Source organism: Panthera onca, chromosome F2 (genome assembly GCF_046562875.1).
Source record: "Panthera onca isolate mPanOnc1 chromosome F2, mPanOnc1 haplotype 2, whole genome shotgun sequence".
Classification (NCBI taxonomy): domain Eukaryota; kingdom Metazoa; phylum Chordata; class Mammalia; order Carnivora; family Felidae; genus Panthera; species Panthera onca.
This window is the reverse complement of record NC_138356.1, coordinates 80,874,596-80,901,035: the sequence shown is the minus strand read 5'-3', so window position 1 is coordinate 80,901,035 and position 26,440 is coordinate 80,874,596. Positions and strand designations below refer to the sequence as shown.

Genomic DNA, 26,440 nt, shown 5'->3' with positions numbered 1-26,440 from the left:
GGGTCAGTAAACACCACGGAAAACAGGCCTCCTGGCACCACTGCGTCGGGAAATGGGGTCAGCCCTCTCTGCAGCCGGCCGTTCTTGGCTCCGGACCCCAGTTACCCCCAGCAACTTCTCTGGGCTCTCCCACCTCAAGGTCAGACCATACCTGCCCTGCCACGGGCAGCCACCTGACATCTCGATTCAAATCAAAACCTGCCTCTGCCCAATCGCGATGGCCCCAATTCCTTGCTTTGGGGCTCAGTATTGGCTCCCTCCCACTTTTTTCTTCTTTCTTTTAAAGCCACCGTTTATGAAGCACCTATTGCGTGACGTATTCCCCAAGCCTGGACCAGTGCCCGGTATTGACTGGGCCCCAGCAAGGCTTCACTGGATGAATGAAGGCTGGCTCCCCTCCCACACCTTCCTGGGCTTCTCACCAGAGGCCGGGCGGCGAGGTGCCAGCACCCCATTTTACAGGTGAGAAAACTGAGGCTAGTAATGATTCTGCTCCCACATCCCGAGGCCCCTCCGGCAGTCAGTCCTGTGGCTCCGGTGTTTATCCAGAACGCAGCCTCACTTCCACTCACTGCCCCCGTCCGCTCCCCCTGCACCCTCATAGAAGCCCCCCGTGGTCCCCCTGCTCTGCACCCTGCAAAGTTCCACGTGTCCCCCTCTGCCCAGACCCCCCTCACTCCCATACCCACTCGGGGGCTCCCTGCGGCTCACTGTGGGTGGCAGCACCCAACCCCCCCCCCCCCCCCGCCCCTTCCTCAGCGTTCTTTTTCTTGATAGTGTTTACAACCAGGGACTGCGATTGGTTGCCGTGTCTCCCCACCAGAATATAAGCCCCTTGAGAGTGAGGACTTCATATGTTTGCATCACACACACTGAGTGAGACCCTGGCACCTCGAAGATACTCCGTACTCTCTGCTGAACGAATGACCGCATGAATGCACGCACAGGGCGTGTGAATGACCAGGAGGGCGGCACAACCAGGATGCGGCCCGTTTCAGTTCTTTTCTTTTTTTCTTTTAGTTTATTTATTTATTTTGAGAGAGGGTGAGTGCGTGTAGGGGAGGGTCCAAGAGAGAGTGAGAGAAAATCCCAAGCAGGCGCCAGGGCTGTCAGCACAGAGCCCTACACGGGGCTCTATCTCACGGGTCAAGAAATCCTGACCTGATCCGAAACCGAGAGTCAGACGCTTAACCGACTGAGCCACCCAGGTGCCCCTCAGTTCATTTCTAAAGGGCATGCTGTTCCCTGCATGGCCTGGGGAGGGGGGTGACATCCTCTAATGCCCCCGACCACTGCACCCCAGGAAAGGGGCGTCTGTGAGCAGGGCCAGGGCCTACGGCCTGCCTATACATTCTCTCATTCACGGTTCCTTCCTGCACTGGCTGGGTGTGGACATGTGCCAGGCTCAGCCCAGGGAACAAGGGCCCCAGGGACCAATGAGGCAGGGCAGAGACCATCCTGAGTGGCTGAGAGGGTTGCAGGTTTGGTGGCCGGGGCTAGGGTGAGGGCCCAGCAGGCAGGCCAGGGAGAGCTGAGTGACGGGGATGTGGAGGGAGGGGCGACGCCCAGCCCCCAGCGGGAGACCAGACGGGCTTCCAGGGTGGACATCCTTGGGGCTGTCCCCTCCCCTCCTTCAGGTTTTCCCAAGTCCCCTTCACAAGTGATCTTGCCTGACACCCCACCTTGTCCCCCGACCCCGCCCCGCCCTTCTCCCCACGTGCTGCTTCTGCACAGAATCTGTTACCCCCTAACTTAACACACCTGACTTGCCGTGTATCACTTGTTCACGGTCCGTCTTCCCCCTGGGACGCAGCCTGCCGGAGAAGGGACTGTGTTTGTCCGTCTTCTCTGTTGCTGCTTTGCGCAGCATCTGTGACCGTGGCTGGCACAGGGGACCTGCACCGTCAGTGGTTATGGAGGCAATGAACAAATGAATGGAAACATATGGCAGCCCTTGGCACCCAGGAAGGTCTCAGTGTTAGCCGTTGGTGCGACCGCACTCCCGTGTGAACTCACATCTTTCCCTTGTCTCTTGGGTCCCCATCTGCAAAATAAGGACAAAAAATCATCTGACCCCAGAGGGTTCCTATGCGGTCCGGTGAGACCATGGACAGAAAAATACCTTGTAAAGTGTAGACTGCTCTGTAAATGGTGTGTCAAAGCCCAGCTTTATTTTTGGTGTGTGCTGGGAGAGGCAGGAATGACTGTACGCTTGTGTGGTCTGGGAGGGCTTCCTGGAGGAGGTGCCCCTGGGACAGGCAGACCCAAGGAGGAAAAATGGCACTGCTGGCAAGGGGAACAGTGTGAGCAAAGGCAGGGCAAGACACAGCCAACCCAGAGGGTTGAGGGGGGTGCCATCCAAGCAGGGTGCCAGCTCCTAAGATGGAGGTCTGGCTGAGGGCTGCTTCGGGGCTGGAGCCACTCCAGAGGCCCACCCTGCCCTTATTGATGTCAGCAGGTGGGGCCTGTGCCTTGGGGCCTGGGTGAGGTGGCCCCACGCGTCACCTGCCTTCACCCTTCATTCTGAGAAGTCCTGCTAGACGCCCCACCCTGCCACCTGCCAGTGCAGCTGGCTCCCTGCCCTCTCTTCAGGTCACCCTGGTCATTTGGTTCCCGGCTGGGCTGAAGGGAGCCTGGCCCTCCTCCCTCACTGTCCCGGCGAGTGGACTGGAGTTGCACAGCAGATGCTACAGCTCTCCTCCCCGCCCCCGACTCTGATGGCCTGGGAGTTCCTTGCAAGCCCTTGACCTTGGGCAGAGGGCGCAAGGATGCAGAACCAGACAGCCGGGGTTACTTACCTGCTGTACGACATCAGGCCCACAACCTTGCTTCTCTGTGCCTCGGTTTCCTCTTCTAGCAGAAGCGCACACAGTGCTGTGGGAGTGGCCCTGACTGGGCGGGGCTCAGCTGGTGTTCTGTCCTTCGTGCACCCGGCCCCAGGCTCTTGAGTCAACCAGACAAGCATTAGCACTGAACTCATGCACCCATTTTTTTTAAACGATTTTTAAAAGTAATCTCTACACCCAACATGGGACTTGAACTCACAACCCCGAGATCAAGAGTTATGTGCTCCACGGACTGAACCTGCCAGGTGCCCTCTGCCAACATTTTTGTCTTTTTTTTTTTTTTTGAGAGGAGGGGGGTGGGGGAGAGAGACAGAGGAAGAGAGAGAAAAAATCTCAAGAAGGCTCTGTGCTCCGCTTGGAGCCCCACAGGGGGCTCAATCCCACGCCCCTGGGATCATGACCTGAGCTGAAATAAGACTGGGACGCTCAACTGAATCAACCACGTGGGCACCTAGAACTCATGCACCCAGTTTGCAGCTGAGGAAACTAAGGCATGGAGGAGCAAAGAGACTTGTTCACAGCCAGGACCAGCTACACAATTTTGAGACCTGGTGTAAAATGAAAAATTGGGTCCCTTGTTCGCAAGCTGTTAGTGGCAAAACAGCCATGGTAGAGCATGAAACCGAACGTGGGGGCCTTCTGAGCCCCCCAGGTGGGGCCCCGTGTGCAGCCTGCAAGGAAGGGGTGAGCCGACACTTGAACCCAGGTGCGCTGACACCCAGCTCCTCTCCACCCCGGGACTCCTAGGCCCCACAGTAAAGAAGGCCTGTCGGCACTGGCGCCCCGTTCTCCAGCACCTGTAGGACCCGTGGGGACCAGGAGGAGGCCCTGGTCACCAGTCATTCCTCAGGCCCAGGCCAAGAAGACATTGAAAGGGGGGTGTTCCAGCCATGGGGTGTGTGTGTGTGTGTGTGTGCGCATGAGCGTGGGTCTGCCTGTTCTCAGGCCTCCACCATCCCCAAGTAAATTTCCTCCTGGGCCACGGTGTCTCAAGAGCCAGCCTCAGCAACGAATTCCTTTGGGAGTAGGCAGTGCCCTCTTTTTAAGAAGCACAAAACCCTGAGGGAGAAGGGGAGAGAGGAAAGCAGACATTCGTTCCAAGGCTCAGTGGGGGCTGGGAGGGGTGATGAGGCACTGGCCCTGGAGAAAAAAGGACCCACACGGACTTTAGGGATTTCAGATGGCCGGCACCTGTCCCCAGGGCCAGTCCTGTTTCCTGGGCCCTCCTCTCCTGCCCCTGCCCAGCCCCGCCCTCACCCTCTCAGTGCATGGGACAGCCACCTCCCCACTGGGCTGTCCCATCCAGCTGCTTTGAGACCTCCTCAGGCTCCCTCACCCTCAGGACAGAGGCCACCTTCTGCAGCCGGGCCTCTGAGACCCTCCAGCCTGGCTGAAGTCGGTGTCTTATTTTACTGTTCTATTTATTTACTCTACAATTTAATTGTAGAATAGAAGACATAGAAAGGCAGAGCGCCAAGACTTAACGTGTGCCCGCTTCTCCCAACCCCGGAGGGGAATCTGACACCCTCTACAGTTCATCTTCCCCACATGAGACCTTTCTCAGCCCTGACTGCACTCATCCGGTCCCCAACAGGCATTTTCTAGCATCTGCCCCTCCCAGGCTGGGCGGAAAGCTGCCCCAGTCTCTTCTGGAAACCCTCCAGGTCTGCCCAGGCTAGGAAGGCAATACGTGCTACGCGGGGGGGGGGGGGGGGGGGGGGGGGGGCCACGGCTGGTTTCTCCAGTATCACAGCCACTTACTGAGCACGGCCCATGGGCCCGTGTGGGTTCTGTCCACCTCACAGATAAGGAAACTAAGGCTGGGAAGGGGTGGGGCTCACCCAGGACCCAGGGGCAGAAGAATGGTCTAGAAGAAGCCTGAATCTCTTCTGAAGACACACTGTGGTCCCAAGTGTCCATATGACCCTGATAGTTGTAGGAGCCAAAGTGGGCACATGACCCTGGGGCACCCTATGGCCAGGTAGCCATATGATTCCTGGCCATTGTATCACCCCAAGAAGCCCTATGACCTTAGGAAGCCATATGACCCTGGTAAGCTGTATGGCCCTGGGCAGCCATGTGACCAGGGGGCTATATGAGTCCGGGGAACAATATGACCCCAACTAGCGATACAACCTTGGAAAGCTGTATGACCCCGGATAGGCATATGACTCCAGGAAGCTGTATGACTCCACGTGGCCGTATGACCCTGGGAAGATATATGACCTTGAGTGTCTGTATGACCCAGACAGCTGTATGGACTGCAGTAGCAATATGACTCTAGGTACCTCATTGATTCTGGGGTGCCATATGACCCCTTTGGGTACCCCTCGGGGGACCCCCCCCGAGATGCCACATGACCCCAGGGAACATCTATGCCCCAGGGAGCCTGCCGCTGCTTGCCAGTTCCAGCACCTAGAGGTCCTGCCAGAGATTCGCTCCTCTTGGGGCTGACGCTACTCTGAAGGCCACTCACTGCTTTGACACCTGGGCAGGCATTGTCCCTCAGGCCTCCCGTTCCACCATGGCAATTTGGGAGGCGGGGGCTTGCCCCAAGATCTGGGACCCACTGCCCCTGCCTCATGGGAAGTCTGCACCCCATGCTCTGAGGGGGGGGGGGCAACCTCCCCATTTTGCCTTGGGGCTCATAGAGATGAGGCACGTCCTCCAGGGTCACACAGTGGGAAGGGGCAGAGCTGGAACTCTGCCCCATGCTCTCTGCTCTCTCCACGACACCCAGGTTCACCAGGAAGTTGGCACCCAGAGAGCACATGCAGTCAGGTCTGGCCCGGAGCAGGTGCTCAGAATACGTGGTGATAACTGAGCACAGTAATTGAAATACCGGGGTCTTGCTAAAGAGTTCATCTTAGCAAGTGTTATTGCTTAAACACAAAGGAGAGCTTTACAAATGATCAGAGGAGGCATCCGCTGAGGGACACTGGGGGACAGTTGGGACATTGGCTCCTATGCTCTCTTCCCCTCCTCAGGCTCCACTGGCCCCATCCACAGTATACAGAGGGCAGCCTCAGTTGAGGGCTCAAGCCCGATCTCTGAAGGGACCCGGCAGGTTGGAAGGGGCCTGGCACACAGCGGGCCCTCAGTTATGAGCTGGGTGGTTGTTTGTCATCGCGGTGAGACCTGAGTGGTCTCAGGTGACCGAGTCCCCCACATACCTCCTCCCTTCCCTCTCCAGCCCTGGGAAGTTGAAAATTACCGCTCATCAGCCATTTAGACGGTGCTCGCTTGTCGAGGTGAACGCACCCATTTCTTGTAACAGCACTGTGAGGGGCTAACACTCTGCCCTTCTGGAAGCTAAGGATACCCAGGTCCAGTGAGCTGATGTGACCTGCGGAAGGTCAGAGGGCTGGTCAGTGGCAGGGCCAGGGTTTCAGCTTAAGCAGGCAGCTGGCTGCATGTCTGGGCTCGTGACTGTCACCCTCTCCAGGTGAGGTCCATTCCATTTCACGGACTGAGACTTATTTACAGTGAGGTCAAAGTTCAAACCCAGGCCCTGTGACCACCCTCCCCCCCCCCCCCCCCACAAGCCTGTCTGCTGATGGCCCCTCCATTTTTCCAACCCCGACCTGCCCCAAATTCTGCCCTTCCCAAGCCAGCTCTCCTATCCTCTCTGCCTCCCAGCATCAGGGTCAGGGGGTGCTAAAAGTTTCAGGGGTCTCATGCCTCCTGTAGGTGTCCTGAACCTGGTGGGGTCACAAGACAAAGAGGAGAGCTCTTGACCCCCGTAGGCATGGGACCCCTGTAGGCATGGGGTTATAGGGAGCACGTGGGGTGCCTGGTCCAGGCCGGCTCAGGAGTCTGTGGACCCCCCGGAGTCTCTCCATGGGTCCTCATTAAGAAGTTCCTTTTCTCTCTCTTTGTCCCCTTCCACATGCAGACATGTCTGCAGCCCCATTGCCCCACTGCAGGCAGCCTCTGGAATGCAACAATGAACCTGGCCTGGTACCAGCTGCTTGGACAGGGCTTGCAGGCTACTAGAGAGACAGACGTGCCCGATTACAGTTGGGAATGATTTGTGAAGGAGCAGGGTGCCTCAGAGCTCATGAGAGGGAGCCACTCGCTCCTGTAAGGCAGGACATCCGAGAGGGCTTCCTGGAGGAGGCCATTCCTGGCAAATCTCTGGAAATGGTCAATGTGACAGTTTTATCGGTCCTTAGGCTCTGCGTGTCCGTGGATGAGAAGGACACAATTCTGCTCCAAGGGTCCCCAGGAGCAGTGAAGGCAAGGTTGCGCGTGCAGTGATGGAGATGTTGTCATGCCCCGGGCTCCCTGCAAGTGTCCCAGGAGACCAGTGTGCTCACAAATGAGGCCATAGGATGAGAAATTACGGAGAACTATGGAAATCGTGGAGAATAATTATTGGAAATTATGAAGAATTTAAAGACGGTCATGGCAGAGTGATGCAGCAGGCGTGCAGCCCCTTCTGAGGTTGCATGCCTGTGGCGGGAAGTCCCCAGGCATGCCACGCTCTGGAGCCGGGCGAGAGCCCAGGTCTTCCTGACTTCGGGGCTTCTCTCCTCACAGGGCTGGTGGCCCTTCACTCAAGGAGCTGCCATGGGGCGGCTGGACGGTGGGGCCACGAGCTACGGGCACGTCTTACCCTTTGTCTTAACGGGCTCAGGCTGCCTTAACAAGAATACCACAGACTGGGCAGCTCAACAACACTTACTTCTCACAGTTCTGGATACTGGGAAACCCAAGATCACAGTGCCAGTGTGGTCGGGTCCTGGGAGGGCTCCTCACACGGCCCTCCTTGGTGCAGGCACCTAGAGAGAGGGGAAAAGAGCTTTTTCTTGTCTTTTTTTTTTTTAAGGTTATTTACTTATGTATTTACTTATTATTATTATTTTAATGTTTATTTATTTTTGAGAGAGAGAGAGGGAGCAGGGGAGTGGCAGAGAGAGAGAGAGAGAGAGAGAAAGAGAGAGAGAGAGAGAGAGAGAGAGAGAGAGAGAGAGAGAGAATCCCAAGCAGGCTCTGTGCCGTCAGCACAGAGCCCGATGTGGGGCTCGAAGCCATGAACCATGAGATCATGACCTGAGCTGAAGTCAGATGCTCAACTGACTGAGCCACCCAGGCGCCTGTCTGTATCAAGTGTTTTAAAAAGTGCATTTACTCCTCACAACAACTTGTGAGCTAGGTGTTGTTAGAAGGCTCATCTACAGATGAACACGCTGAAAGGTTAAGAAAGGTGTCCAAGGTCACAGCACATGTGAGATTGCCTCTGCCTCTGTCCTCTGGCCACAGGAGCCATAAAACCCACAGAGGAGGTAGATAGACAGTTATGAGGCACCCACTATGTGTCAGAGGTCACTTTGGGCTCTTTATGCATATGCTACTGATCTTATTAACCCCTGATCGAAGTATTACATACACACCCATGTAACCAACACCCAGAGCAGGAAATGGAATCTTACTAGCACCCCAAACACTCTCTCCATTTTCCCTTCCTGGCTCTGGCACCCCTCCCTCTAATGTTAACCACTGTCTGGATTCTACATACATTTCTACCACTTTATTTTATCTTTTAAAAATGTTTATTTATTTTAAGAGAGAGAGAGAGGGAGAGGGAGCAGGGGAGGGGCAGAGGAAGAGGGAGACAGATAATCCCAAGCAGGCTCCATGCTTTCTGCACAGAGCCCACCTCTGAGCCTGATCCCACGGACGGTGAGATCGTGACCTCAGCCGAAATCAAGGGTCAGAAGCTCAACTCACTGAGCCCCCCAGGTGTCCCTCTACCACGTTATATACAGGGAATCCTATATGCTTTGAGGTCTGGCTTTTCTTACCTCAAAATCACTTGCGAGTGTCATTCATGTTGTCCTGCGTGTTTGTAGATTATTCACAGCCGTGTGATCATCATTCCACAGCACGAATAGGACACAGGTGATGTATCTGTTCTGTGGTTGGGCATTTGGGTCCCTTCTAATGTTTGGTAATTGCAAACAGCGCTGCCGTGCCCAGAAATGCCATCACGTAGGGCGTGCATCTAGGAAGGGAATTGCTAGGTCATCAGGCTTGCATAAGATCCAGACTTCCAAGGCGGGGCATCAATTTGCACCCCCACCAGCAGTGTAAGAGAGTTCCAGTTGCTCCACGTCCTCACCAACACTTGACACTGTCAGATTTTCCCATTCTAACTGCTCTGGAAGCTGCGCGGTGCACCCTTTATTTCCAAATCCCTTCGACAGCCCCATGAGACGGGTCTTGCGATCTGTCTCACAGATGAGGACACCCAGAGATGAAGTCACTAGTCGAGCCTGGCGAGAGCACAGACTGTCTGACCTCAGCCCGCTGTATCACCTGTTTGTCAAGCTGCCTCCCCCGACCTAGTCTCCTGGACTCCCAGCGGCCCCATCCTTGGGACGGTAGCCATCCGCCTGAGGGGTGATGCGGGAGCGGCGCCTCCTGCCCGAGTCAGGCAGTGAGGGAAAGGCTCGGGGTCCGGGGTCCTGCCTTGCTACCAAGAGGGGGCGCACAGTGCGGGAGATGCAGTCGGGCGAGGGCCCACGCCGAGGGAGGGGGTTTGAGGAGGGAGACCCGGAGGGCGAGGCCAGGAAAGCGCTCTCTGCGGCACCTGGGGGCGGAGCCCACCCTGCTCCGAAAGGGCGGAGGAGTTGGGGGAGAGAGGAGGCTAGGCTGGTGGGGGCTCCACTGCGAGGAGGGCGTCTGGAGAGAAGGAAGCAGGGGGTAAGCGTGGGGAGGGACAGGGGCTCCCGCGCGGGGGAGCCGGGGCTGGGGGCGCGCTGGACGCCCCGCCCACGAGGCGGGAGGTGGGACGCAGCAAGGGGCGGGGTCTAGGGCGGGGCCCGGGCGGCGGGGCGGGGCGGCACGGTGGGCGGGGCTCACGGCGACCAATGGGCACGCGTGAAGCTAGCCCCGCCCCGGCCTCCCGCGGCGCCTGCTGCATAGTCATGAGCGCAGGCCCGCGCTGCGTCAGCGGAAGCGGCGCGCGGCGGCTGTTTCCGACCCGATAAAGCGGCGTTGTCCCCGCGCGCCGGCCGCAGCTTCGCAGCGCTCCGTTCGCGCCCGCGTCGCTCGCTGTCTGACCGCCCGCCCGCCCGGCAGGCCGGCCGAGAGCAGCCGCCGCCGGGCCCCGCCGCCGCCGCCGCACCCCCAGCGCCCGGGGCCCCGCGCCCCCGCCCCCGCCGCCTCCGCCCGGCCCGGCCCGGCCGCCCCGCCGCGCCGCCGCCCCAGCGGCCCCGGCCGGAGGAGACAGGTGAGCGGCCGCCTCTCCCGCCCGCCGCCCAGGCCCCGCACCTGGTCGCCGCCACCTGCCGCTTCCCGCCTCCCCACCCTACCTCCGCGCGGCTCGGCCTCGAGCCCCTAGTCCGGCTCCCAGCCCGCCCGGGCATCTCGTCCCCGGGGAGGGGACCCTCACCCTCGCCTCGGCCCCGGCGAGGCGCGTCTCCCGCCGGGATTCCCGCCCCATCCGCGGCTTCCTCCCTTCTCTCCCCGGGCTGCACCTGCCTCTGGTCGCTCCCGTCCCAGAAGCCTCCTGGAGCATCCCGGCCCCCTTGCCCGCGGTGCGCACCTTATCACGGACTCGGTTCCCCGCCCCCGCCCCACCCCCCCCCCCCCCCCCCGGTCGTGCTCCGCAGCGTTCCCCCACCCCCTATTTCCTCCGGTTTCTCTACCCAGAGGGAGCCTCGCGCCTCGCTCCCTCGGTTCCGACCCTGTCCTGGCCCCTCGGCCTGACATCTATTTCCTAACTTCTGAGAGTCCAGCCCCTGTCCCCTCTGCCTCAGCCTGCCTTCCTCCCCCTTCCCCCCCCCCCCACCCCCCCCAGCACACACGCGCCCCCAGCACGCCCATCCAGTGTTCCAAACCTCCGGCTCCAAGCTGTCCCCTGGGCAGCGCCTGTGTTTTGTCTTATGTGCATGCCCTCCGGGCTGTCCCTTTGAAGACACCTTTATTTCCTGTGGTCAAGCTTGGCCCTGGAGGAGAGGGGCCGGTGCATCTGTGCATCCAGGTCCAGAGCCCCTGCCCTGCACATTTCTCCGCATCCCAGCACCGCTTTCCTTTTCCCGAGCAACCCCTCCTCCTGGAGCTCTCGAATTTAACCCATTCCTTCCCAAGGTGTGTTGCTCTTGATTGGGTTGTTGGGGAGCACTTTCCAGTTGAGGGCTTTTCTAGGGGAGGTATATCAAAACGGGGAGGAATGGTGGTTTGGGAAAAGCCCAGCCTCCTGGTTAGCTATCCATAATGATTCTAGAAAGTGGGGGCGGGGGGGGGGCGGTTGCTAGGGAGGAGTGGGAAGGGGTGGAAGGGGCACTTGATCTCCTAGGGAGTGTGAGATTTTTTTGTTTTTCCAATGGGGGCACCGTGGGTCAGACTGAGCCACCGAGCCCTATCGGACACCTCAGCTGACTCCAGCAAAAGAGGCCTTGGAGCCCCTGGTTATTGGGGCATCTCCTAGTCCTAGATCCTGGGAAGGGAGGAGGGTTTGGAAGGTGAGTGACCGAAACAGTTGTTGTCGGGTCAAATGATTGTCAGAATCGAAGCCTGTTTCCGCTGGGGAAACGATCTTGCCAGTGTTCTGTGTACGTGCCCTGCACTTTTCCTTCGCTACGACCGCCTCACACCCTCCGGCCATCAACAGACAGGTAGGGCATGGGGAAGTCTGTCATCTCTCCGTTTTGTGCTTGGGGGAAAAAAAAAAAAGAAAATGAAAAGCTGGAGGATTGGTTTATTAAGAAGTGTCACTAATGGTTGGTATCAGAAACAGTAATCCCTAACCTCTTTTAAAAATTAGGAATAATTTCCTTGCTTTTCAGCTAGGTCTGAATTAGCTATTGAAGGAAAGAGTAAGAGTTTATTTAAGGCTTGGGAGAGATTTTGCAGAATCTGCCTGAAGTTCAAGAGTGGCAGTGTTGGTAGTCTGGAGCTTTGCAGGCCCCAGGTGGAAGGACCAGGACTTGATCAGGATCTCTAGTGCGCCCTGGTGAGGGGCTGGGGAATAGGTTGTCTTAAAAATTGGGAATTTCGGCTCCATTCTGGCTAATTGTTTTTGTGGGCAGCAGCTGTAAAAGAAAGAAATGGATCTTTTGAGATGCATTTGAAATGCATATTAGGTATTTAGTGGTGGCTTTTTAGTGGCCCTGGGTGTCCCCCAGGGAGGCTGCCCACCCACTCCTGGGGCCGGTGAGTTGCCTGCTTCCCTTGCAGAGATGAGGGCTGTGGCCTTGGCCCCTTGAGAGCAGAGCAGAGATTGGACCGGGTGAGCTCGAGCTCCAAGGTGGCTCGCAGCTTTTAACATCCTGGGGCTCTCTGTGTTCTCCAACTTTGCTTGTTGGAGAGGAGGGGAGCTGGGGAGGGGCGGGAGGAGCCTGGGAATGGGGCCCTGCCCTCTCTGAGCCGGGAGATCCCGCCCTGCAGGTCTGCAGGGGGGAGGGGCTGCGGCAACGGCAGCTCCCCCATCCCCAGTGGAGGCAGGCAGTCCAAGAAGGTATTTTGGCCAGCGATTAGGTTGCTTGACGTTGGGCTGGTTTTATCTGTGTTGTCAGAGGGACGGTGGGGGGAAGAGCGGACGGCTGCGCCGGGGTCCGGGCTGTAGTATTATTTTCTGGCCGTGGTGCCCGTTCGTCCCTATCGCCCGTCTGCACCCTCTGCCCTCTCTGCCTTCTTCTGCTTGCCCTGCCAGCCCCGAAGCCCAGCCCCGTGTAGCCGTTAGGGGTGGTTCGTGACTAACAGCCTCGCGGCCTGGCACAGGGTCAGGGTGGCTGGTGAGCGCCGTAGGTGGCAGGCAACCCCAAATTGCCAGTGCCCTCCTCGGGAACACCCCTGGCAGAGCCCCGTCTGTAATCTGTGGAGCCAGAATGCGCTGGAAGCCGTGTTCCTGGTGAGGGTGCTGCTGCACAGCCGTTTCCTCTGGTTCCCCAGATTTCTTTATCACAGCACAGTTCTGTTGACAAAGGTGCACTCAGGGAGACTCCATTAGGAGGGCCGCCTCGACTCCAGGCCAGGAAACATGAGAGCGGTTCAGCTTTGCTGAGTGGAAATCTGACCAGAGGGAAAAAGCCTCCCAGATGAGGAGCAGCCATATAGAAAGGAGGGGGTGGGAGAGGACCCCCGGAGCCAGGGGGGGGGGGCAGTGTCTGCAGGGGGGCTCACAGGCGGAGGCCAGGCCCCCGTGCACCTCCCCCACAGGCGCCCAGACAAGGACCCCTTGTTTAGATTAGCTTAATTACCCCACCAAAATCAATGAACAAGGATCTTTTTAAACATGGAACTTTCAAAATGTGCTTGGAGTGGCTTTTTTTTTTTTTTTTTTTTTTTTTTCCTTTATAAAGGTATCAAATGCTAAGCCTTTGTAAAATAAGGCACTTGGAGCGAACTGGGGGATTGTGGACCTTTTCACTGCGCGCGAAGGAAGCTTCCCGGCCCTAAATCAGAAGGAAGCTTGCCAAAAGTCCTGAGTTCACGGGTCTGCACAATAGCTATTTTCAACCCGCTGCCGTTGGGGTAGCGGTAACACTGGAAACATTTAGTGGGGGCCTAATGGTGTTTATGAACCTCCTTCCTTGGCAAGTGACTTTTAGAGGAGACATTTTAAGAAGATTAAAACGTCCACAGACTTCGAGGACAACAGCGTAATCCACTTACTGTTTTCGTGTCACAGATCGAGTTCGCTTTAAGCTTGGCGTTCCCGCAGTGGCCCTTCCGCTGCGGTGCATGGGCCGATGTCACTCCCACAGGAGCCGACGGGCAGGCATTTGAGGGAGATTGTGGGAAATGAAACACAGCCGTGAAGCTGGAGAGGAGGGCTCTGAGGTCGATTTGGCTAGTTTGGACCCTTGGGTAAGACGGTGGTCACAGGGTCACACAACGATCAGTAGGGAACTCTCCCCAGTGAAGGTGGCCCTTGTGCCGGGTTCTTGCCCCCGAGGGCAGACACTGGGGTGGTGCCTCTGCGAGGGCGAGGTGGCTCCCCTGCAGCCAAGGGATTTGCAGAGCCTTTTCAAGTTAACTCAGCGGGGCTACCTTGCCCGCCCACCTCTGCTTGGCCCAAAGCCCAGGTGAGGGAAGCATTGTTCGGTCGACCGTGTTTTCATCCTCCCAAACCTGTGGAAGGATTTCGCTGGCAGAGAGGAAAACTGCATTCCTGAACCAGTGCCCGAGGGGCGCTATCCTTAAAAGTACCTCCTAACCTGGGATTCTGCCGTGTGGCTGCCCTGGAGCGAGTGTTCAGAGTTTGCCAGAGGGCCTCTCCCGGGGTTCTGCCTCTGAATCCTGGGGCCATTTGAACTGACGTGCAACTGAATTCTTCCCAGTGTAGGGAAAGGAAGATCTTGAACACAGAATGCATAGCAAACCCCTAAAATCGCTGCTGAAGAGGAGTTGGAACTGCGTCCGGATGCAGGGGTCACTCGCACAAATCGAGCCATCACTCGGTCAGTGCCAGGCCAGAAAACTGGCGCGCTTCTCACTGCCGACCATTTAGTCCTCGCTCTGGCAAAATCTGTTTATCCAAAAGAGTACGATGTTTGGTTTGAAATGGGAAGGAAATATTTTCCCACCAGTTATTTTGAGGGGAGGGGCTTTGCCACCTCTACACTGGAGATGAACTTGTTTCTCCAGAGTTCACTGGACGTAACAAGGGGGGGCGGTGTGGGGAGCACGTGGCTGCCTAAATTCTGGGTCCTTCAGCCTTGGGTTGCCTCGTAGCCGAGACCTTCGGAGTTTTTTGTTCATGCCCTGTAAAATAACTTTGATGAAAACTAGGGGCACGTTTCTGAGTTGACATTGAACTTTATTGCTGATTTTTTGGAATTTTGTTTTGAGGGAGAGAGAGTCCCAAGCCGGCTCTGTTCTCTGCCCCAAGCTCTGTCAGCAAAGAGCCCGATGTGGGGCTCGAACTCAGGAACTGTGAGATCATGACCTGAGCCGGTAGCAAGAGTTGGACTCTGAACCTGCTGAGCCACCCAGGCGCCCCATTATTGCTGATTTTAAATAGCTGAGAAAGAGAACATTTTTGGAGTATTGTAAATGTAGACATTTTGAGTTGCAATCGTACCGCTCTTGAAAGTATCCGATATGAAATTCACTAATGATTTGATGACCACGGTCACCTTGTAGAAAACGGGAGCAGCAGACTGTGAACGGTTGTAATGCGTACGTGTTCTTTTCCTCTCGAACTAGGATGTTTGTTCCACTTTCCCTCGTGGAGTTTTATTCTAAAGTCACAGGCTTTTACACTGGAAAGTCTTACTGATTGTTCCTCACGCTTGTGACACACGTGTACATAAATTGTGGTTTAAAACATTGCTGTGCTCAGAAGGCTGTTGTTAAGCCCATCTAGAAGCAGTTTTTCTCATTGTAATTACTGATACAAGACTAACCACAGAAGCATGAATGTATCATTGATCTTCATAATTACTGAATGCCCAAAATGAAAATACATTGGAAGGTATGATCTGGGTGGGGGTCCATTTGAAGTGCCTCAGTTAAAAGGAATTACTGATCTGCCCTTGGTGCCTGGTACACACCCTTGCTGCTGGAACATTCCAGGGAGGAGTGACTCCTGCTGGTCCGGGAGGAAGGGAGCGTGTGAAGGCTGGGGCTGCCCCCGCTGGCGAGGGCTCAGGCCATTCTGGCCGTTCCCTTGGGGACGCTGAGATCTGTGGACTCAGGCTCCCAAAGGCACCCCACCTGAGAACCCCAAAGGTGCTTAGTGCACGGAGGGGTAAAGAGCATCTGCCGCTTCATTACGTTTCGCTGTTAAGCGCTGATCCGTGTGTACTTTAATATTTAATTGCATGTTTTGTGGACTTATGTGTTAAAGGGCAGAAGATGATACATCTCATGAACGTGTGTGTTGCAGTCAGCGGCAATGCATTTTTATTTGGTTGGGTTAAATTTTAAGCTTAATGGAATTGTGCCTTGAGTTAAATTTTAATTTTCCAGAAAGATGTGTTAGGAGCAGAAAAGACTGCTTGGCCAGGCCTTGGATTCCGAAATGGTTTTTGTCCTGCAGGAATCCAGTGAGCCTGCCGTGCTGGGCTCCTTTCTGGGAGGAGGGGAAGGGTGGTGTTGACTTGCCTCTAGGGTGAGAGCCCTGGGGGTGGGGGAGAGGCTCCCGGGGTTGCCAAGGAACCTGACCACCTGGGGTTTGCAGAGGTGTGGGGGGCTCTCCCTGAGAGGCCTGGGCGGACCCAAGGACTTCCTCAGACTGTTTGAAAGTCCTGGGCTGGAGATGCTCTCAAAGCAGAAGCATTCACTATTGTTAGCCCAGAGACCAAAAATGCTTTGGATGGAGAGCTGTAGAACTTTGTATTATAAGATGGTTTTGTGACATGAAGGGAGTTTCCAAAAACAAGGGGTCTCTGGCTTCATCCAGCTTTGGGGTTGGGGGCGGGGGAGGGAAGAAAGCAAGCCACTTGCCTCGCTCCTTGGATCTCAGGAATGTGCGTCCTGAAGTTTTATCTGTCTCCTGTCCTCGGGCCTGGCTGTTAAGAATCCAGTTAAGAATGCTTCCCCACGAGTTTGGATTTGTAAATATTTGGGGACAAGTCCTGTCCTCGGTTTGTGAGGCCGCGTCTTTGTTCTTAGGGATAAGGGCAGAAAGGAGCTAATTCCGGATTGTGTTCTAGGAACCCTGTGGTTTCTGTAAGCAGTGAGGAGTAGTGCTGGGCTAGGCAGCGCACCAGACCTGCCCCGGTGGACACAGGGTGGGACATCCGTCACGGGGACCCTCCACTGATCTCTCAAGCACAAACCCTTGTTTACACTTCCCTAGCATTTTGAGCCTTGAGCCTGAAATCAGGGTTTCGGGCTTGTAAAACAAAGGCTAAACGAAAGATTTGCGTTGCTGAAGGCCAGAGGTGACCCTGCGTGGGGGGATTCAGTTCTGGAAACACTGCCTGTCTCCTGGGGCCCGACTCAGATGCCCGTCTACACCCAGCCAGTCGTGCTGCACAGACTGGAGTCACAGAGGAGCTGCTAGTGGTTCTTTGCATCGCTTGTGTAAACCATTTGCAGGGGAAGCTTGGAGGACGCAGCCCTCTCTCTCTCCGGCAGGCCCTGCACACCGCCACCCTCTGCTGGACGGAGCCAGAGCTGCCTGGCCCGATGGCCGAGGTGGCCTCTGCCCTTCAGGGCGCCCATGCGAACGAAGGAGCTCTGATTTGGTGTTAGGGGTGGAGTAAGCAGTTGAGGCCGGCTTGAACTTTGCTTTGCCAGCATGGGCTCGGCAAGCCTAGCGGGACGGGCAAGCCGAAGGGAAGCTTAGGGCTGTTTGAAGTGTGTTTAGCTCATCCTTGAATTATTCAGATGTCTAAAGTGTTTTTAATTCTTAAGAGGATAGGGAGGGGCCCTATGCCTTTTACTCTGCAGCGGAAATGTCCTCGAGCCCCACGTTGTTCGGGGTGCAGGGACCATTAACATCCAGGGCTGGGCCATCCCTGGCTTTGTGACCTTGGCCCAGAAGCTACCCACTGCCCTGAGCTTTAGTGTGTGTGTTGTGATCTGTGGAGCATAATGAGTGCTTGTTCCTGGTACTTAACAGGCCCTGAGAAACATCCAGAAGGCCAGGTCCTGTGCAGAACACTCAGCCTCGTTCTCTGTCTGCAAAACCCAGTCGGGGCTGTCTGTCATTACCTGCATTTTACAGAGAGGAGAAGGAGGCACAGAGAGGCTAAGTAAGTTGCCCAAAGACACACAGTAAGTGGCTGAGCCTGGGGGCAAACCCTGGAACCCACCCACGAGACACGGGGCCCATAGGTCTCCCATGCAGCGCCATGAGCCCCAAAGCTGTGGCGCGCCCCCACCCAGATGAAAAGCGGGGTTTACGGGTGTGTCAGGAGTGTATGTTTTTGCAGTTTGAGGTGTCTCGTCTTCACTACAGTGTATGCAAAAATATCGGTCACTTTTCATACGTGAGATGGTGTTTAACACTAATCAAATGCAAGATAAAATCAGGACCGTGTTTTTTTTTGGGGGGGGGCTTCTTTTTAAATTTTATTTATTTGTTTTTGAGAGAAAGAGAGTGCAGGGGAGGGGCAGAGAGAGAGAGAGAATCCCAAGCAGGCTCCGCGCTGTCAGCGCGAAGCCCGATGCAGGGCTTGAACTCACGAACGGTGAGATCATGACCTGAGCTGAAACCAAGAGTTGGACACTCCGCTGACTGGGCCCCCCAGGCGCCCGGACCGTGTTTGCAAGCGAACTAACCAGGTGAACTGAGAAGAGACCGCGCTTTCCACACCTGCCCGGAAGATGCAGGTGAAAGGAAGCACCTGTGCAGGCCGGTTATCCGTCCTTGGTTAATTGCTGACCGTTTGAACAACCTCTGCAGAAGTGAGGCTGTGTGTGTGTGTGTGTGTGTGTGTGCCGATAAGAGTCCCGTGGATGGTGTCAGTTTGTGGCTGTGAAGTTCAAATAGGTTTTTGATTAAATCTTGTGGGTCTGTGGGAGAGTGGGAGCCAAGTAGATGCGGGCCGTGTGGTTTCTGCCTGCTTCTGATACGGTTTTTGAGAAGAGTTTACAACTTTAATAGGGACTTCCTGCTGATCCCCTCAGAAGCTTGCCCGTCTGGGGATTTATTTTGCCCACGTAGTCCTGCCTCGGCCTGGAGCCCTTCACACGGGGACCGGGATCCCAGGCCTGCCGCCCCACGGCACCGCCAGCTCCCCGGCCAGATGGCTTCACCGTGAGGCTGAGGAAGGTCCTCGCTGCTCGGCGGCATCCCAGTCCCTTTTGGTGGGAGTCCGGGTGCACTTGGCTTTCAGAACCCAGTCGAGGGGCAGGAAACCGCTATGATGTTCCCACTTTCTAAAACACCAAATGGATTGTATGGGGGAGAATCTGAGGAAGAATCTGGACTTCCTAAAGCCATCGCTCAGCAGGCATGTTTCCAGGAGACTGTGGTAAACTTGGGGGGACTCAAATGATTAGTTCTGTTGAACTGAGTCCCCGTGAGACCCCAGAGGCACTGTGCTTTGAGTTCTGTCGTGCCTGGGCCTCGGCTGTCCTCCCTGTGCATTGGTGGAGTCGTTGCAACCCCAGGGGATCCCACGGACGTCTGTCTTGGACGGGCACCTGGGACCTGGGAGTGCGCGCCGTGGGCCAGCTTCTGTGCCGCCCAGAGTTCACTTGTGAATTTTCTTGACTGCTCTGCATAGAAGCAGTGGCTTCCTTGCTTCACAGATGAGAAGGCCGAGGCCCAGAGCTCTTTGGGGCCCGCCTGAGATTCTAGCTGCTGACTGAATTCTCTGCTGGCAAATGTACGGGGGACAGTGGGAGACGCATAAGCAGTTTTAGCCTAGCAGAGAGGTGACAGCTGAAGAATAATATGGAGACAAGAGTGACGATCTAAGGCCCGTCCAACACGAAAGATTATCACCACCCTCACGCGTGGCTCCTCAGGGAGGGCTTCCTGGAGGTGGAGGCCCTTTTAACTGTCCTAGGAAGAAACAAAGCCTGACTGTTGGGGCCCGAGGCTGTGAAGTGACAGCCGCACTTGGGTCAGGCAGCCAAGGGCTGCTGGGAGGGGGTGGGGGCCCTGTGCCAGAGCCGGCGAGCCAGGGCCGGGCTGCGGGGGGCCCCAGGTGCACTGCTGGCTTGTGTGGAGTCCTTGGACTCTTCCAGGAGCCGTTCGGCCTAGGAGGGGTGTCGCAGCTCGATGCCTGGGCCGTGGGCCCTGCGTGGCATCCGTGCGAGCGCCCTGCTGGCTGTGGCTTGGTCCCTGGCACGAGGAGCTGCCTTTAGTGCCTCCTCCGTCGAGGTTCACGCAGCTGCAGATGGACTGGCTCCTGCCCTGCCCGGCCGCTTTCCGGCCTCCCCGGGGCGAGTTTCTGGGCAGCCCCCCAGGGAGGGCCGGTGGAGCTGCGGCTGCTGGTCGAAGCCGGTGCGGCCCACACCTTTGTGTGCACCCGCAGGGGCCGCTGATGGGAGCTGGGTGCTCCAGACCAGCCTCTTGGGGACTCCACTGCAAGATAAGAGGTAGGAGGGGCTCGAAGTGTCCCGCTGAGACTTCCATGTGCCCAGTGTCCCGTAGTTGGGCACACAGCCCCCGATGACATTCGGACTGAAAGCAGCGCCGTGGTGAGTTATCTCCGTTTTGAAAAGGAGATCTCCTTGTCTTTATTGATGGGATCAGGGGACTAGCCGCAGGTCACATAACTGGAAAGCTGTGACCCTAGGAGTTCTGGTTGTGCGCCCTTGGGCCATCCAGAACAGCTGGTTGCAGGTGAGGAAGCTGAGGCTGGGAGCGGCGAGCTGGCCGGGTCCTGCAGAGATTGGACCTGCTGCCCCCACTTGTGACTTGCTCCTTAACCTGTGAGCCCCAGGGTCCCTACCCAGAGCCGGGTGTGACGGTCATGGGTCTGCGCCTTAAGTTGCCAGAGGAGCAGGGTAGCCTGGGAGTGTCCGGAAGCCCCGTGAGCACCCATACGCCTTCTGTAGCAGGTCCGCGCTCCTGGGCCGAGTTTTCTGAGCATTGCCCCCCACTACCTTCTGGGTCTCCCTTGCACCCTGACCTGCGGCCTCTGTACCAGTCAGGGCTTCACCCACGGATGCCGTTTTGTGGCCTGTTCCTGCTTCCCTCCGTGGGATGCCAGCACCCTATGCCAGCAGAAGATAGACCTCTGGATTTCTTGGATCCCGAAGGCCATGTGGAAAGCCAGCGTGGAGCCTGGCAGACCTGGCGAGGTGACCTGGGTCCGTTACCTGCCGCTTCCCGGCTCCCGGCCCTCACCTGTGAACTGAGGCCGCTCGGAGTGCCACAGGATTAAGGGAGAGGCCTGGGTGTGGGGCGGCCCCTGGGAGATGCTCAGCTAGCCATGACCTAGGAGGTGATTCTCCAGTGCTGCCCGGCCCCGAGGAGCATCCGGCACCCCGTAGATTCCCGGAAGCCCTCGGAGCCTTTGAGGCGGGTCCGAACGGGCCCTTCTCCCCACTCTGATCCGTCCTCTTATCGTGAGGACCGAGGAGCTCTTAACCGTGTGCCAGACCTGCAGCCGCTGACCCCTGGCCGTGCACCTCGGTCTCTGAGGCCCGAGTACCCTGCCGGTGGTGGACTTCGTTGCAAGGGCTGTGACCCCAGGGCTGGCCCGTGGGCTCCGGACCCTCCTGCTCCTGGCTGGCAGCGTCCTCCCCGGCTGGCTCTTTGCCACCGGCTGGTCCTAAGCTCTAAACTATTCCTGCTCACGTCTTTTCGTAGATTTTCACCCCGGGAAGATCTTGTCTAGATCTTTTTTTTTTCTTTTCCCCAATTGCAAGGCTTTTATTCGTGTAGTATTAATTCCCAACCTAACTGTGCCTTCCCCCACACTCTGAGCTGAGCCCCGCATCAGGCTGTCTGCAGGGGGCTTTGGTTTACATCTTACACTTGCTATGGCGACATGCATCTCGCCCGCATTTTGTGGGGTGTGGTGTAAGTCGACTACCCACCCTGCCGTCTACACCGTGAGTTACTCATTTGCATCAAACAGAGCCCAGTCAGCGTGGGGTTGCCTTTCAATTCCATTTTCTTTGCACTGTCCCCGAGTAACTGCACCTCTGGGCGTCTGAAACCCGTTTTGGTGATTCATGTGTAGTTTGGGCCCTTCGGCCTGCAGGCCTCTTGTCTGGAGTGTCTGGAATCCGCTCATACATCCCGTCTTGCCTCCGAGAAACTGTTTCAAGGCCGATGGCTCTAGTCTTGATTTTATGATGCATCGAGAATGATCTTCTTGAGTCACTCCTTCGCAATTACCCAGAGGTGATAGTGTTATCATTGCCAGCTGCTTCCTCCCCCGCGACTGAACGAGCCTGTGTCCCCCCGTCACAGAAGGGTATTGGCCGCTGTATCTGTTGTGCCCTTCTGTTTGCAGGAACCAGATGGGCATCGCAAGTAGAGTGATGAGCGTTAGGGCCGTACAGAGGGGTGGGCAGGGTTAAGGGACACCGGCAAGGGAGGTGACACCCCACCCTGGGCCTGGCCGCAGCTGGGAGCCTTCCCCCCGAGGCACAGGGGCACCTGCACCCCGGGGGCTGCAGGGGAGGTGGTGGCTGTCTGTGGCCAGCCGATGCCGGCCAGTCAGGGCGGGAGCCCGGGAGGCCAGCGTCTTCACCGCACCTGCCACTGCTCTTCCGCGTGGTCACCGAGGTGGAGCATGCGTGGATGCGTGGTCTTCAGCCGCCTGCCACGGTTCCCTGTTTGGTGGGAGCCGATGCCTGTGGCTTTATGGGAATTTGGGGTGTTTGTAAGGTGGCAGAAGGGAGAAACTGAGTTGCCCAGCATAGCTGAGAAACCCAGGCTGAGTGGGCTTTGCTGAGTCCAGGGTGCAGCTGTGACCATCCTGGTACATGTGACCATAAAGTGGCCCATGCCACTTAATCTGAAAAAGATTTTTTTTTATTGTTTATTTTTGAGATAGATAGAGACAGAATACAAGTGGGGAGGTGCAGAGAGACAGGGAGACACAGAACTTGAAGCAGGCTCCAGGCTCTGAGCTGTCAGCACAGAGCCCGACGTGGGGCTCGAACCCATGGACCGTAAGATCGTGACCTGAGCTGAAGTCAGCTGCTCCACTGACTGAGCCACCCAGGTGCCCCCTATGCCAGTTAATCTTTTCCTGGGGTTGCTGGTTTCCCGCTGTCTGCCGGGTGGCCTCGAAGCAGCTTGAGGGCAGTCTGGACTGCATCAGTCCTGTGCACGGTGGGAGCACGGTGAGCGGCCGTGAGGGAGGAGGGCCTTGGTGAGATGGGGTGTCTGTGCAGCTAGCTCCAGAGCCAGACACGGTAGAAGGAGCACCGCTGCACTCTGGATCCGAAGGAGAGAGGTGATACCCAGACCCCTTGTCTAAATGCAACGTGCAGGTCAGAGTAAGGTTTTATCTGGAGCCTGGCTTGTGTTTTGGTTATGAAACGTGAGAGCAGTGTTTTGCTGACCTGTTTTTTCTTGCTCAGTCTTTCCCCAGCTCTGTCTGTCCTGGGTTACTTTTGAAAATGAATGAGCTAACACCATATACAGGAGGTTCAAAACAAGCTCATTATCACCCTAGCGAGCCAAGTAAGTAACATTTATTTAGGACTCGACTTCAGACAGCACGGCCTGCTTGACAGAGGGACGGTCCCCTTACTTGTTCATACTTCGGTCCATTCCTTGAGGACCAGTTCTAGAAACTGTGTGGTTTGATCTTTACTTTCTGATGTCACCGAATGTGTGGTGAGCTCTGGGAAATTGTCTGGACTGGGCCCTTATAGTTTTCCCTAAATTTAGAATTCATCTTTCTAGTTTTGTTTTTATCTGTCCTTTACCCCGCCCCCCCCCCCCCCCCAAACCCTGTATGAACCTAAACTGTTCAGTTAGTTCTAAAGGAAACTCTAAAGGGGAAGGCTGCCTCTAAAAATTACGGTAAGTGGGGGCGCCTGGGTGGTCTCAGTTGAGCGTGTAATGCTTGATCTCGGCTCAGGTTGTGATCCCAGGGTCGAGTTGAGCTCTGTGCTGAATGTGAAGCTTGCTTAAGATTCCGTGTCTCTCTACTCCTCTGCCCCTCACCTGCTTGCCTGTGTACTCTAAAATAAAAAAATAGGGGCGCCTGGCTGGCTCCATCGGTTAAGTGGCCGACTTCAGCTCAGGTCATGGTCTCGCGGTTCATGGGTTTGAGCCCCGCGTCGGGCTCTATGCTGACCGCTTAGAGCCTGGAGCCTGCCTCAGATTCTGTGTCTCCCCCTCTCTCTGCCCCTCCCCCGCTGGGGGGGGGGTGCGCTCGCTTGTGTGCTCTCTCTCTCAAAAATAAATAGAAAAATTAAAAAATAAAAATTATGAAAAGCTGATACACTCTGTCACAACAAAAATCTTTTTAACCAGCTATGTGACCATGGTTACTTCCCTCCTCCCCCATTGCTAACTGGGGCACTGCTCCACCCTTTTGGGGTCATGAATTCCTTTGAAAATCGGGTGGAAAGACAGCATTTTGTATATACTTTAGGGATCTCCTAACACCCATCCATGATGATCCTGGTCAGCGCCCCTGTCTCTGGGCCTCAGCTAAGGAAGCCCTGTTCGGAGCTGAGGCTGCCTGGGCTGTGTGGAGTCCTGAGAGCGGGCTGCTTGGCCGGCAGTCAGCCTGAGACTCTGCATTTGGAGGCTCTGGAACTGGGCAGATGGCTCCGGCTGGCCGTGGGCTGGTCTCTCCCGGAGGAGTGTGCGGAGAGCAACCCCGAGGGTGGTGGTTTGTCGTGTTTCCTCGCTGTGACCCGGATGAGCGGTGCCTGCGGACTCGGGCGTCTGTCTCAGGCACCAATGAGTCTGGGAACCTGATGGCATTCTGCCGTCCAGAGTGGCGGCTGGAGTCTGTTGCGATGGTGACAGTGGGGTGCTCCAGTTTACTTTGTGGGGAGATGTAGGGTAGTTAAAATTAGCAGTGAGGGTCAAGTCAAGGTTGTCCGGAAGAGTTCAGCGGTGTCACGTGGAGATCGGACCTGGCGGTGGCTGGCTGGGATTCCTGCCCCCGGGCCGAGCCCAGGGGGAAGGGTCGGGCCGGCCTGCGGCCTGTGCCACCTGCAGAGGGCCCGCCGGGCTGGACCGGGGTCTGCACTTGTAGTTCACCCCTGGCCAGACGTACGCCATGGGGTGGACAGTGCTCTGGACTCCGGAGTATGTATTCGTTGGACAGGGTGTGCTGTTATGTCACGATGTGGTACGTACCTCACGTACCTGTTACGGTAAAGCGGGTCGGGTCGTAATAGGTGTTCTTCGTTCAGCGGTGTATGCGATAGACCCAAGCACAAGGTCTGTTGCATGTAGTAAGTTGTGTAGTATAAGGTGACGGCGTGATACGTGTTACGCTTACTTAAAGTTCCCTCGGAGGGACTTGTAGCCGTCTGGGTTCACGTTCCCCACTAGCTCATTTTCACTGACCTGAGGAACAATGTTTCCTAGGGAAACTGTGATCGAGAGTCTGAAGCCACAGCGCCAGGAGATCTCCGGACCCTTCTTGGTGCCTTGGGCCCGCCTGGCTGAGAAGGTGCTTGGCTGCCTCCTGGTTCACGGGAGCTGGGGGGTCGGCAAGGGGCCTGGTTTGCCCTGACTCTTGCCCAGCTGCCTGTTTTCTCTGCAGAGGCCACAGCCCCCCGGGGACCCCGCAGGGCTCTCTGGCACGTGGCCACTTGGTTCCCCCGGAGCCAGGACCGGTGGGGGCGGCCGGCTGCTTGGCAGAACAGCCCAGATCTTCTTCTCTTTTTGAGAGGGAGGGTGCACACATGTGCAAGCAGGGGAGGGGCAGAGAGGGAGGGACAGAGAGAATTCCAAGCAGGCCCCCCGCTGTCAGTGCAGAGCCCACACGGGGCCTCAGCCCACGAACCGTAAGATCGGGACCTGAGCCGAGATCGAGAGTCAGACACCCCCACCGACTGAGCCACCCAGGCGCCCCGAGCCCATCTCTTCTAAGCTGGGAAGAGTCCCGAGTCCCATCCGTTTATAGAAGCGCCTCTCCGTACTCTTCAAATGAAGAGAATGCGGCTTTAGTATATGAAGAGTTACTGGTGATACTCAGCAATCTCTTAACCCCGCCTGCAGCCCTGAAGATTAGAATCCGGTCTGAGCGGGAGGCCATGAGGCACATATGATCTGTGTAACTTACACGTTTCTCTAGTGGTCGTGTGTCATGTGTGGAAAGTGAAGTAAAGGCCTGTCTTATTTATTTTTTATGTCTTTGCTGGTTGTTTTTTTTTTGTGTTTTTATTTAATTTTTGAGAGGGAGACACAGTGTCAGCAGGGTAGGGGCCGAGAGAGGAGGAGACAGAGTCCGAAGCAGGCTCCAGGCTCTGAGCTGTCAGTGCAGAGCCCGACGCGGGGCTTGAACCCATGAACCCTGAGATCATGATCTGAGCCGAAGTCGGACACCCAACCGACTGAGTCACCCAGGCGCCTGTACGTCTTTGCATTTTTAAAAGTAATCTCTATACCCGGTGTGGGGCTTGAACTCACCACCCCGAGATCAAGAGTCGCATTCTCTGCTGAGCTAGCCAGGCGCCTCAGTAAAAGACTGTTTCAAAGCAGGGACTTTAATCAGGCTAGGTTTTAGTTTCTTTGGTTAAAAGAAACAAGCGCGGCCCTCTGTGGAGCCACAGGTCCCACGTGGGCACGCGCTCCTAGCCTGGGACGGCCCATCACCGCCAGCTTCTCCGGGTTACGGCCGAGGGTCTGTCCAGCTGCCTGCCTGCCTGCCAGCTTTGTTTGGACAAGGAGGGTTCCCTTCAGAAATCAAGACCAGAATGGCACTCTTGTGTCTCCTCTGGTCCCCACCGCTTTTCCCAGCCTAGCAGTGATCTTGCCCTGGGCTGAAGCGGCCGTGGCCGGGCTGCTGCCCCACATCCGCTGTGTCCTTCCTGTGCCCCCCCCCCCCCCCCGCCCCCCAGTGCTGCATCTTCTGGACACCAGACTTGGTGGCTGCAGCTCCCTCACCTATAAATTGGGGCTAATGATAGGAGTCCCTGTGTCGGCCTGTCACGAGGGCTCAGGAAGTACATGTTTGTGTGGCCTCTGGGGTCGGAACTGGCTGGTAGGAAGGACTTGGAGTTGGAGCTGGTTTTATCCTTGTCCTATACGAAACAGTTGCTGATGGCAGTGTCTGCAGAGAGACTTGGAAGTC

General features: G+C 56.6%; 1 protein-coding gene and 1 long non-coding RNA gene across 4 annotated transcripts in view; one reads left to right on the top strand and one right to left on the bottom strand.

The window, feature by feature from the left end:
* Positions 1–5,464: 5,464 nt before the first annotated feature.
* Positions 5,465–8,913, bottom strand: LOC145713467 (uncharacterized). The gene is made up of 3 exons (XR_014136564.1): positions 8,654–8,913; positions 7,534–7,630; positions 5,465–6,192 (listed from the first exon to the last, which is right to left on the bottom strand). It is a non-coding gene; the product is annotated as an uncharacterized LOC145713467 (long non-coding RNA).
* Positions 8,914–9,972: 1,059 nt separating this feature from the next.
* SLC45A4 (solute carrier family 45 member 4) overlaps positions 9,973–26,440 on the top strand; it is a 79,133-nt gene continuing 62,665 nt past the window's right edge. For 2 of the 3 annotated variants that reach the window (XR_014136486.1, XM_081792024.1), the window contains exon 1: positions 9,974–10,083. The gene's annotated coding sequence lies outside the window, so the exon portion shown is untranslated. Of the gene's footprint in view, positions 10,084–26,440 lie in introns of all 3 variants that reach the window. The other variant, XM_081792025.1, reaches the window with a different exon arrangement.